We start from the raw sequence: 8,972 nt of genomic DNA on the forward strand, positions 1-8,972 counted from the left end.
CATTTTCTTTCAGCTTAGCCGTATGGGGGTTGTTTTTTGCAGGATACATTCTTTTTAACCATTATCCAATGTATGAAACTGTTCAATAAAAAACTAATTATTACATGTAATAATATTTTTTAAATATATTTAGTATTTTTCAACATGTTGAATAAAAACCATAAGGGGGGGGAAGGGGATGAGTCATCACTGAATTTCTGGATTTTGGCTTTATAAAATTTACAATGACTTTATACCCACTTTGCGACTTGAGAAGGAGAAAACAATGAGACTTAGTGTTATATTTAACTTGTCAAACAGGATTCAAAGTTTGTTATCAATCCACTAGATGGCACTTTGGTTCCCAGGTGGCCGCACTATGTTCTAAACCTTCTGTATTACATAGAATATTTTAACAGCCCACAATAGATTGTGCTTTTTCCAACTCAGGATCAGTACAGCATAAGTAATGAGAGAACTGGGGGAGTCTTGGGCTGCTGAGACAACCTTTGGCACTGGCCTGGAGACTGCACTTGTTGCTGAGACTCCAGGGGATTATGTACTGGATGAGGAGGTCAGGAGGATTAATGGAGTCCTCACATTATGATGGAGTATGGATGAGGATAATAGAGCATAGAGGAAAAGGATAAAAAGAAGAGAGATAAGATCTTCTCCTCCCTGACTAAGGTACCCAAGGAAGGTGCACCCAACTTTCAAATCGTTTCCTGGCCCTGGGTGGCCAGAGATGGCGGACGGGCCTGCAGGGGGTGCCAAGTCTCCTCCTGAGAAGTCAGGGTCCTCAAAAGGCGAGACTGGCCGAGAGTCTGGAGACGAGGATGAGGAGAAAGGTCCTGGATCTACCCCTGAAACATCAGAGGTGAGGGAAATGGACACCACAATGGGGCAGATTTACTTACCCGGTCCATTCGCGATCCAGCGGCGCGTTCTCTGCGCTGGATTCGGGTCCGGACGGGATTCACTAAGGTAGTTCCGCCGCCGACCACCAGGTGGCGCTGCTGCGCTGAAATTCCCCGGAGGCGCGCTGAAATGCCCTGAAATTCACCGGCCTATACCTGGTGAAGGTAAGTGTAATTTTCACGACACATCTTTTGTCTTAAATGCGGCGGTTTTTCCGAATCCGTCGGGTTTTCATTCGGCCACGTCCCCCAATTTCCGTTGCGTGCATGCCGGTGCCGATGCGCCACAATCCGATCGCGTGCGCCAAAATCCCGGGGCAATTCAGGTACAATCGGCGCAAATCGGAAATATTCGGGTAACACGACGGGAAAACGCGAATCGGGCCCTTAGTAAATGACCCCCAATATATCTAAAAAGGGGGTGTTCATTTCCCGAGTGTAGTGGTAAGATGGGTTAAAAGAAAGCCGTCTAACTCAATCACACATGATGGCGGCACCCACTCCGTTGACGCTGGCGTCCATTAATGTCACCAGCATTAAGTCAGATGCGGCTAGATTTGCAGACTTTGATTTTCTCGGCTGTGTTGAAGCAAACATTTTATTTTTGCAGGTGACCAAGCTGCCAAATTTAGTGGCCGTGTTTAAAGCTAAGATAGAATGGAGATATGGGCCTTCCTATTGGTCTCTTGTGGTTGAGCCGTAGCAGAGTGTCGGTCCTTTCCACCGCGCCGGTAGGGTTATTGAGTTAGAAATTTGGAGGTGCCTGATCCTGGATGTCCTCATGAAGGGACAAAAGCTCCATCCCATTAACATCCATGTTTCCCAGTCCAAGTGGGACAGAAAGTGTCTCTTTATGAGGATCAAGCCCTATCTTCTTACAAGTTGGCAGGTGGTCTTTGGAGGGGACAGTGCTGTCACAAGGCCCCAAGACAGGGGAGGTTCCAGAGATAAGCTGATTTATGATAGTGTCGCCATGATGTGATGTCAGCTTTCCTGGCTGAAACTTTCCCTGACCCAGGAGTAGACCTCTCTCTTACAGTTTTGACAGAAATGATCAGGGAAGAGGAAGTCAGCCTGGCGATTGAATGGCTCTCCCCCAAGAAATCACCAGGTCTGTATGGCTTGACATTTGAGGACTTGGTTTTCCTCGGGTGATCCGCCGAAGTCGGGTGCCCTGGCCATCCTGTCAAAGGGTAAGGGCCGAATTCGTATTGAGAACTGGTGGCCCATAGCCATTCCCAATACAGACAGAAAGGTGTAGGCATAAGTGCTGTTTAATCGATTGGTGCAGTTTGCACCCGGGCTCCGTTCAGAGGCCCAGCACTACTGTTCCAGGCCACAGTACATTTAGTGCTGTACTCTGTGTCTTGGAGCTAATGGAGCAGAGCAAGGCTGGTGACTGAAAAGGGTACTTGCTGACTTGGATCAGTCAAAGGTTTTTGATCGGGTTAATCACAGGTACCTCTGGTCTTCTCTTCTGAGGTATGGCCTCCCAGGTGGGTTTGTTGATTGGCTGAAAGTTTTGAATGCCAAAGTTTTGAACCGTTGGATTAGCTACTTTTGAGGTTTGGTCTGGTGTTTGCCAGGGTTGTCCTTTGAGCCCACTGCTGTATGTGTTCGCATTTGACCCATTCTTAAGAAGGGTTGCTCGTGGCCACTTTGGTGGGAGTCAGGATGGCCCACATGCCACTGGAAGCCACTCTTAGAGCAGTAGCATATGCTGATGATATCACCGTTTTTGTGTCCTCGTGAGGGGGAGGCGCAATGGGTGATTCGGAGGTTGAATGCTACTTAGAGGCCTCTGGGTCCAACATCAAAGTCCAGGTTTTGATCTCTAGGGGAATAGGGGGATTACTCTGTGCAAAACTGGGATTGCAGGCTTAAGCACGCTGCCCAGAAGGGTTGGTCATTGACCCTAAAGGAAAAGATGAATATGATCAAAACTTACCTCCTCCGGTTGCTGTGTAATTTGTGCAACCTGCCAGAGCCTCTCTGAACTCAGGTCTACAGTCTGTTCTTTCAGCTGTTATGTGCAAGCCGTCTATGCTCAGTCATAGCTGTCCCCTTGCCCCCCTTCCTGTGACCTGGCCTGCTGTGGGCAGTGCCCAGGAATATTTATTTATTTTTAAGTCAAGACTGCTCCTCATTCAAGAAATGAGGCGTTTGTTGTTTGTTTGATGTTTGCTTTTTTGTTGCCTTTTTAGTATTCACAGCTCTACCCTCTCATGCTGTTTGTTAAACCATCTACCTGAACAACCTAAGACACGGAGGCGGAGCCCACCATCCAGGGTGGTAGATCCTAATAGAGTGACGTGGTTCTCCATAGGTTATGTAAATTTGCTTAAATGAAGCTGTTCCGTAGGACAGTACTTTAAAGAATGAGTATTTTAACCTCAATGTGAAATGTTCTCTCCTTAGCAAGGCCGCCTACTGGCCCTATTCGAAACTGTGACTGTTCTATCTGCCTGAGAGTTATTTATTATGTGACCAATAGAATGTATTCATGAATGTTCATTCAGAGGTACAAGCTGGATAATGAGCATGTCACCTCACAAGGGGAGTTTATAAAACCCCTTGTGGCTGGAAAGATCTGGGTCTTTCCTGGGTCTTCTCAGGGATCTTGTTCTCTCCTGAGCTTCTTAAGAAGCACATTTGACTGTGGCGTGCTGCCCAGACACATGGCCTAAAGCCATTAGGCCCCTTCAGGTCTCTACCTCCCAGAACCTGCCTAAAACCCTGCTGCTGAGGCAGCCACACATCTCCTGCCTGAAGCTACCTGTACCAGGCTGTGACCAACCTTTGTTGAACACCATCCAACCAGCGACTTTAAACCAGTTGAACTGGTATCTGCTGTTATTGCTGTGACCATGTTCTGGAGTATAGGAACCGTAAGTTTATGGTTGACATCCCTTGTCTCTGCGTAATCCCTGCCTAAAGCTAAACATCAAAGACCCCCATTTACCATCCACCCAAGGATCCCTACACCTACATTGGGAGTGCCCTAGCCTAGGGAGAACTGTCATCCATCCACAGCATCTCCCTTTTTTGCAAATCTACCTATCGGATACCTGCCCGGCGTGGATGATGCCTGTTCTTTCAGTATCCAGCGACCGTGACCTAGATGAGTGCTAGGCCACGCTCAGCCAGCCACTCAGGTACTCAGAGAAACCAACGGCTCCCAAGCCCAAAAAGTCTAGGCCCCGGAGGGGGTGTTGTAAATCTGGCTCCACTAAGTCATCAACACAAATTGTAAAATATACTAAACTTTATTATTCTGCAATAAGAAGACACGGATCTCTTATCTCCAACCATTGAAATCCTCATCTACAAAAATTATCTTTCTCTTGCAAATCACAGCTTCAAATGTAAATCCTATGATCATTTCATCATTATTGGCTTTTTTGCTACCAAAATCTATTTCCCTTACAGATTATTACAAGCTCCAGCAGTGGAGCCCTAGTGGACTCAGATGATCAATCACTACAGCCAATAAAATGGCTTTTTGCCCTGCTTGTCAGGGAAGGAGCAAAGCCTCTGTAGTAGAATGGTGATGTAGCCTAAAATGAGTAGTAAGGAGTAATATTAACAGCTGTTAGAGGGGTATTGAGACTTTTTGGACCATATTAAAGCTTAGTACACCAGAATATGATGGTGTCCCCGCCCCCCTGCAGCCGGCAGATGTATCAGGGGGCTTTTGCCATCCTGGCTGACCACATTACAGCGCAGTGATACAATGCGCCACCAAGGCAATTGTACGCCAGGTCTGAGGTGGTGTAGAATTGCGTCGTAAGGGCAAATCCCTGTACCGGCCCACTGCACAGCCAGGGACCGCCCCTCCATGCCCAACTGGTAGGAGAAGTCGCAATTCCTGACACTGGGAATTGCAACTAAATTACGACTTGTACAACCGTTTTCAGGCATACAAGCGGTGATAAATCTGCCCCATTTTGTCCAGAGCCAGAAGTACAGAATAGTAGCAGCACCCTGGAGAACACAGGGAAAACCAAAAAAGTTATTCAGAGCCTCCCAGGAATTTGATATAAAATTACCCTTTAAAACACAAGAAAATCAAAATGGAATCCAATAACTCTACGATGTGTAAAATTAATTATTTATTATTTAGTTCATTATTTCAGAAAATATATCATACAATCAATCGAAAGAAAACATAAATATTTACAAATTCACAATATATTACTAATCACGTCTTATTAAAGCTGAGGTGTAAAAGTTGATCTCTTTAGAACGAAACGCTTCCCTTTTATTGCTCTTTTGACAAGTTCTCTTTCAGAAGACTGAAAGCTGATGTTGTCCTGATGAAGACCTTCCACTGGGAACCTTTGGTTGACCACCATAATTGTTAAAAATTTATTGCATTTTTCCACCAATCAGAAGGACCAGTTACTAAACATTCTCATTGGGTTCCGCGTCAAACCCCCAGAAGGCCAAATGTGGTAAGTAGCAACGCACCCAACTTTCTGGCGGATACATTTGAGGCTTCATTATTGCACAAATCTAAAGGTAGGAGAAAATAGGAATGTTATTATGCAGCCTGCAAGGAATGTCCACTTTCGTTAAGAGATATAAAAATTAAAACTAAGACACATAACCTTGATATAAAAAAAAATTTTTTGTTGTCTACAGCTCTTATGGAACTTATGAGTATCCATGGATGCAGACTACAAAACAAACCCTATGTAGTCTGATTTCCAGTCTTAAGCAATTCTTTGCAACCCGCCTCCTTATTTACTATCTATAGGTACTTAAGAAATATAGGACCAAGGAATTTAACAATCAACCCAAGAGAGAATCTCTGCACCTCCACAGGCCCTGCACAAGGATTACATTTATTTTTGAGTTTTGGCTTCCATTGTAAAACCTCTACTATTTTGTAGCCAACATTTATACAGATACTTACGGTACAGATGGCAAATAGGAGGAAAGCCATGACCAGTATACAAGCCAGGCTGATAAGAATAATGGACCAGTATGGAAGGTTTTCAGAATTTTCTAGATGAGGAAATAAAAACAGGACAACGTAGTCATAAACATGGAGATCCATACTGCAGCGTTGGGACCAGAGTCTGGCTGAAGCCATCAGACAGTAGAGAAAAGTGTAAAAAATAGTAGCAGATCTTTATAAATGATGGAAAAGGAGAAATGGTGGAAGAATATGCTGACCATGAACGTCTTCAGCCGTGGCTACTGAGTGTATAGATGGTGCACAGGCCTAAAAGGTGACTTTTTCCCATTTTAGGAGACTAATCCTATAAATAATTCATTATCAGTTGGGCCCGACCGCTTTCGTTTACACTGCTTGGTCTAGCGTTATGTACGGTGCCTCATGGATGTATACTTCATGTACCACATATAGAAGCAATACATTACTGACTGATTGAATCTCCTAAAATAAAGCTGTAATTCCCTCCTGCTGGGGCCTTGAATACAGTTCTCTATGATATCACCCCAGCCTCGTTGACTTTTATGCAAAACATAAACTTCAGAAATTTGCCTCCCTTCATTAATAAAATGTACAGCAGCCTCCTCTCATTAATAAAATGTCCATTAACCACCCCTCACTAATAAAATGCCCAGCAGCCTCCTCTCATTAATAACCTTTCCAATAGCCTCCCCTCATTAATAACATGTCCAGCAGTCTCCCTTCATTAATAAAATATCCAGCAGCCTCCCTTCATTAATAAAATGCCCAGTAACATCCCCTCATTAATAAAAGGTCCAGCAGCCTCCCCTAATTAATAGAATTCGCAGTAACCTCCCCTCATTAATAAAATGTCCAGTAGCCTCCTCTCATTAATAAAATGCCCAGCAGTCTCCCCTCATTAATAAAATACCTGGTAGTCTCCCTTCATTAATAAAATGTCCAGCAGGGCCCCCACAAAAAATTAAATGTCCAGCTGAGCCCCCCTTAATAATAAAATATGTCCAGCAGAGCCCCCTTAAACATAATGTACACTGTACTCCTCTGCTCTCCTCTCCGTAGCTCCTCTTCTCCCCATGGTTTCGGCTTCTTCCTCTCTTTTTGGCGCTTGAAGCTTCTAAGCAGTATGTGCAGAGGCACGTCTACGCCAGGAGGTCGCAAGAGCCGAACAGAGAGGAAGATGCCAAAGCTTTTTCTGAAAAACTCAGCTTATACTGAATTATATATGGTACATATATAATTCATTGCTTAAGCAATGAACTACTGTTTGCATATTTTGGTATGTATTTTGGTTGTGCTAAATTTGTAACTCTTTCCACCCTTTGTATATTTTTATATGGCGACTGGGCCATTAAGGTTGGGACAAGCTGAACCCGGTGTCTAAGATGTCCAAAATGGATTAAAAGATGTGCACCGCATAATAAATTTCACACATTCCATCCTCACAATGTTTAGTTTAAGACACTGATCATAATTAATCTGTCCTACGTCTTATTTCTCAATTCTCTGCTATGTGTTGTCCTGATCCTCTCTAGAAGGTGATGTCATCAGTACAGTATGGTTCTATCCTGAGACAATGCAGATTATACAACTGGTTTAGTTACTTTACATAAAAAGGAAGCAAGTCTCATAGAGCGGGTAACAATTCATCTCCTCATCCCAGCTGAGGCTCCTATGAATATTCATTTAGTAACACTCAGGGTGGATAAGGAATTAAAAGGTCATGAATTCCATATGGATGGTATAAAGGCTTAGACTTGAAAGGTGACAATAAAATTACTTTTGGCTAATGAATTGACTTAATCTTCCGGAGGTATGGAATTCATTATTAACCATTGATAAACATTGATATGCATGAGGTAGAGGAACTTTTAATAAGCACCTCCATAAACTTTATTGGGGGATGTATAATTTACCTGGCACCAGGGCCAGATAATAGGAAGAGCACCTGGGGCGTGAGCCCTAGGGCCCCCACCATCCGGCTTGCCTCCACTCCTTATGCATGATAAACAATATCGTTAAAGACTATATCTGTGTGTATATGCTGTATGTCTATATATGGTAGTGTGTGTATATGATGTATGTGTGTGTATATGTCGTGTGTATATGCTGTATATTTGTTTATAAGCTGTATATGGTGTATGGTGTGTATATACTGCATGTATATGTGTGTAAGTGTGTATATATGCTGTATCGCGTGCAGGAATTATGAGTTTCTCGATAAGTTGGGATTTGATGGTGCTATAAAAATTAAGATGTATTTATTATTTATTTAATATGTATTCATTATCAATTTTGGGCCATTACTTTTACTTGGCATGAATTGGTTGGCTCCTAACAGTTTTTATCTAGGAGAAGCTACGCTGAGAAGACAACCCTGGTTGAGGGTTGTCCTTAAAACTCCTCTCCCAAAATTCCTTTTTATCTATATCCCATTCAAAAGTACTGTAAATACTGAAAATTCACATAATGACCACCAAGCACCACTACTTCTGTATTCTAGCAGTGCTTCCAGGACCTCCTAATGGTTTGACGTGGAGTCATTTTAGATAGACATAAAGAGGAAGGGAAGGAAGGGGAGGACAGGGGAGATAAGAAGACATATTAATAGACAGTATTTATCAGGAGTTGGTTGCCCATTACAATGATAGATGTCATAACTTACGATCTGAAAGAGCATCTCCGGCAGCAGAAACCTTCCTCCACAAAAGACCTGTAGAAAGAAATTACAAAATGTACTGGATAAATATGGTGGCCCCATGGGAGCTAAGCCTCTGTTGACATCTTGTTATGTGAACAAACTCAGAATTCATGCCCCACTGCCATTTCGACCTCCCTTGGGGTGATATTAGACAACATACCCGATTCTTTCAAAATCTTCACTGGACTAGATGTTGGACAACACTCAGTTTGCTTTCTGTTTTTTTAGCCAATGGCTTTCACTCACAGATAGAAATCAGAGATACCCATCAGGGAATACACTCTCTCTTTAGGTGTGAATAGAGGATAAGCCTGGTATGTTGTTCACTAGTGAGAAGGACTAGGACAGGATTGTCCTCTCCCACATTTTGTTTTGGGAGTTGTAGGAGGGATTCTTGTTCTAAAGTTGGTGGAGAGTTTAGGGTCTATTTCAAACC

At 43.3% G+C, this 8,972-nt stretch overlaps 1 long non-coding RNA gene across 1 annotated transcript; it reads right to left on the reverse strand.

Annotated features, from left to right (window-relative positions):
- Positions 1-5,065: 5,065 nt before the first annotated feature.
- On the reverse strand, positions 5,066-8,555 carry LOC140077450 (uncharacterized). Its single transcript, XR_011849789.1, has 3 exons — positions 8,501-8,555; positions 5,815-5,906; positions 5,066-5,411 (listed from the first exon to the last, which is right to left on the reverse strand). It is a non-coding gene; the product is annotated as an uncharacterized lncRNA (long non-coding RNA).
- Positions 8,556-8,972: the final 417 nt, after the last annotated feature.

The sequence above is a fragment of the Engystomops pustulosus genome, chromosome 9 (assembly GCF_040894005.1).
Source record: "Engystomops pustulosus chromosome 9, aEngPut4.maternal, whole genome shotgun sequence".
Classification (NCBI taxonomy): domain Eukaryota; kingdom Metazoa; phylum Chordata; class Amphibia; order Anura; family Leptodactylidae; genus Engystomops; species Engystomops pustulosus.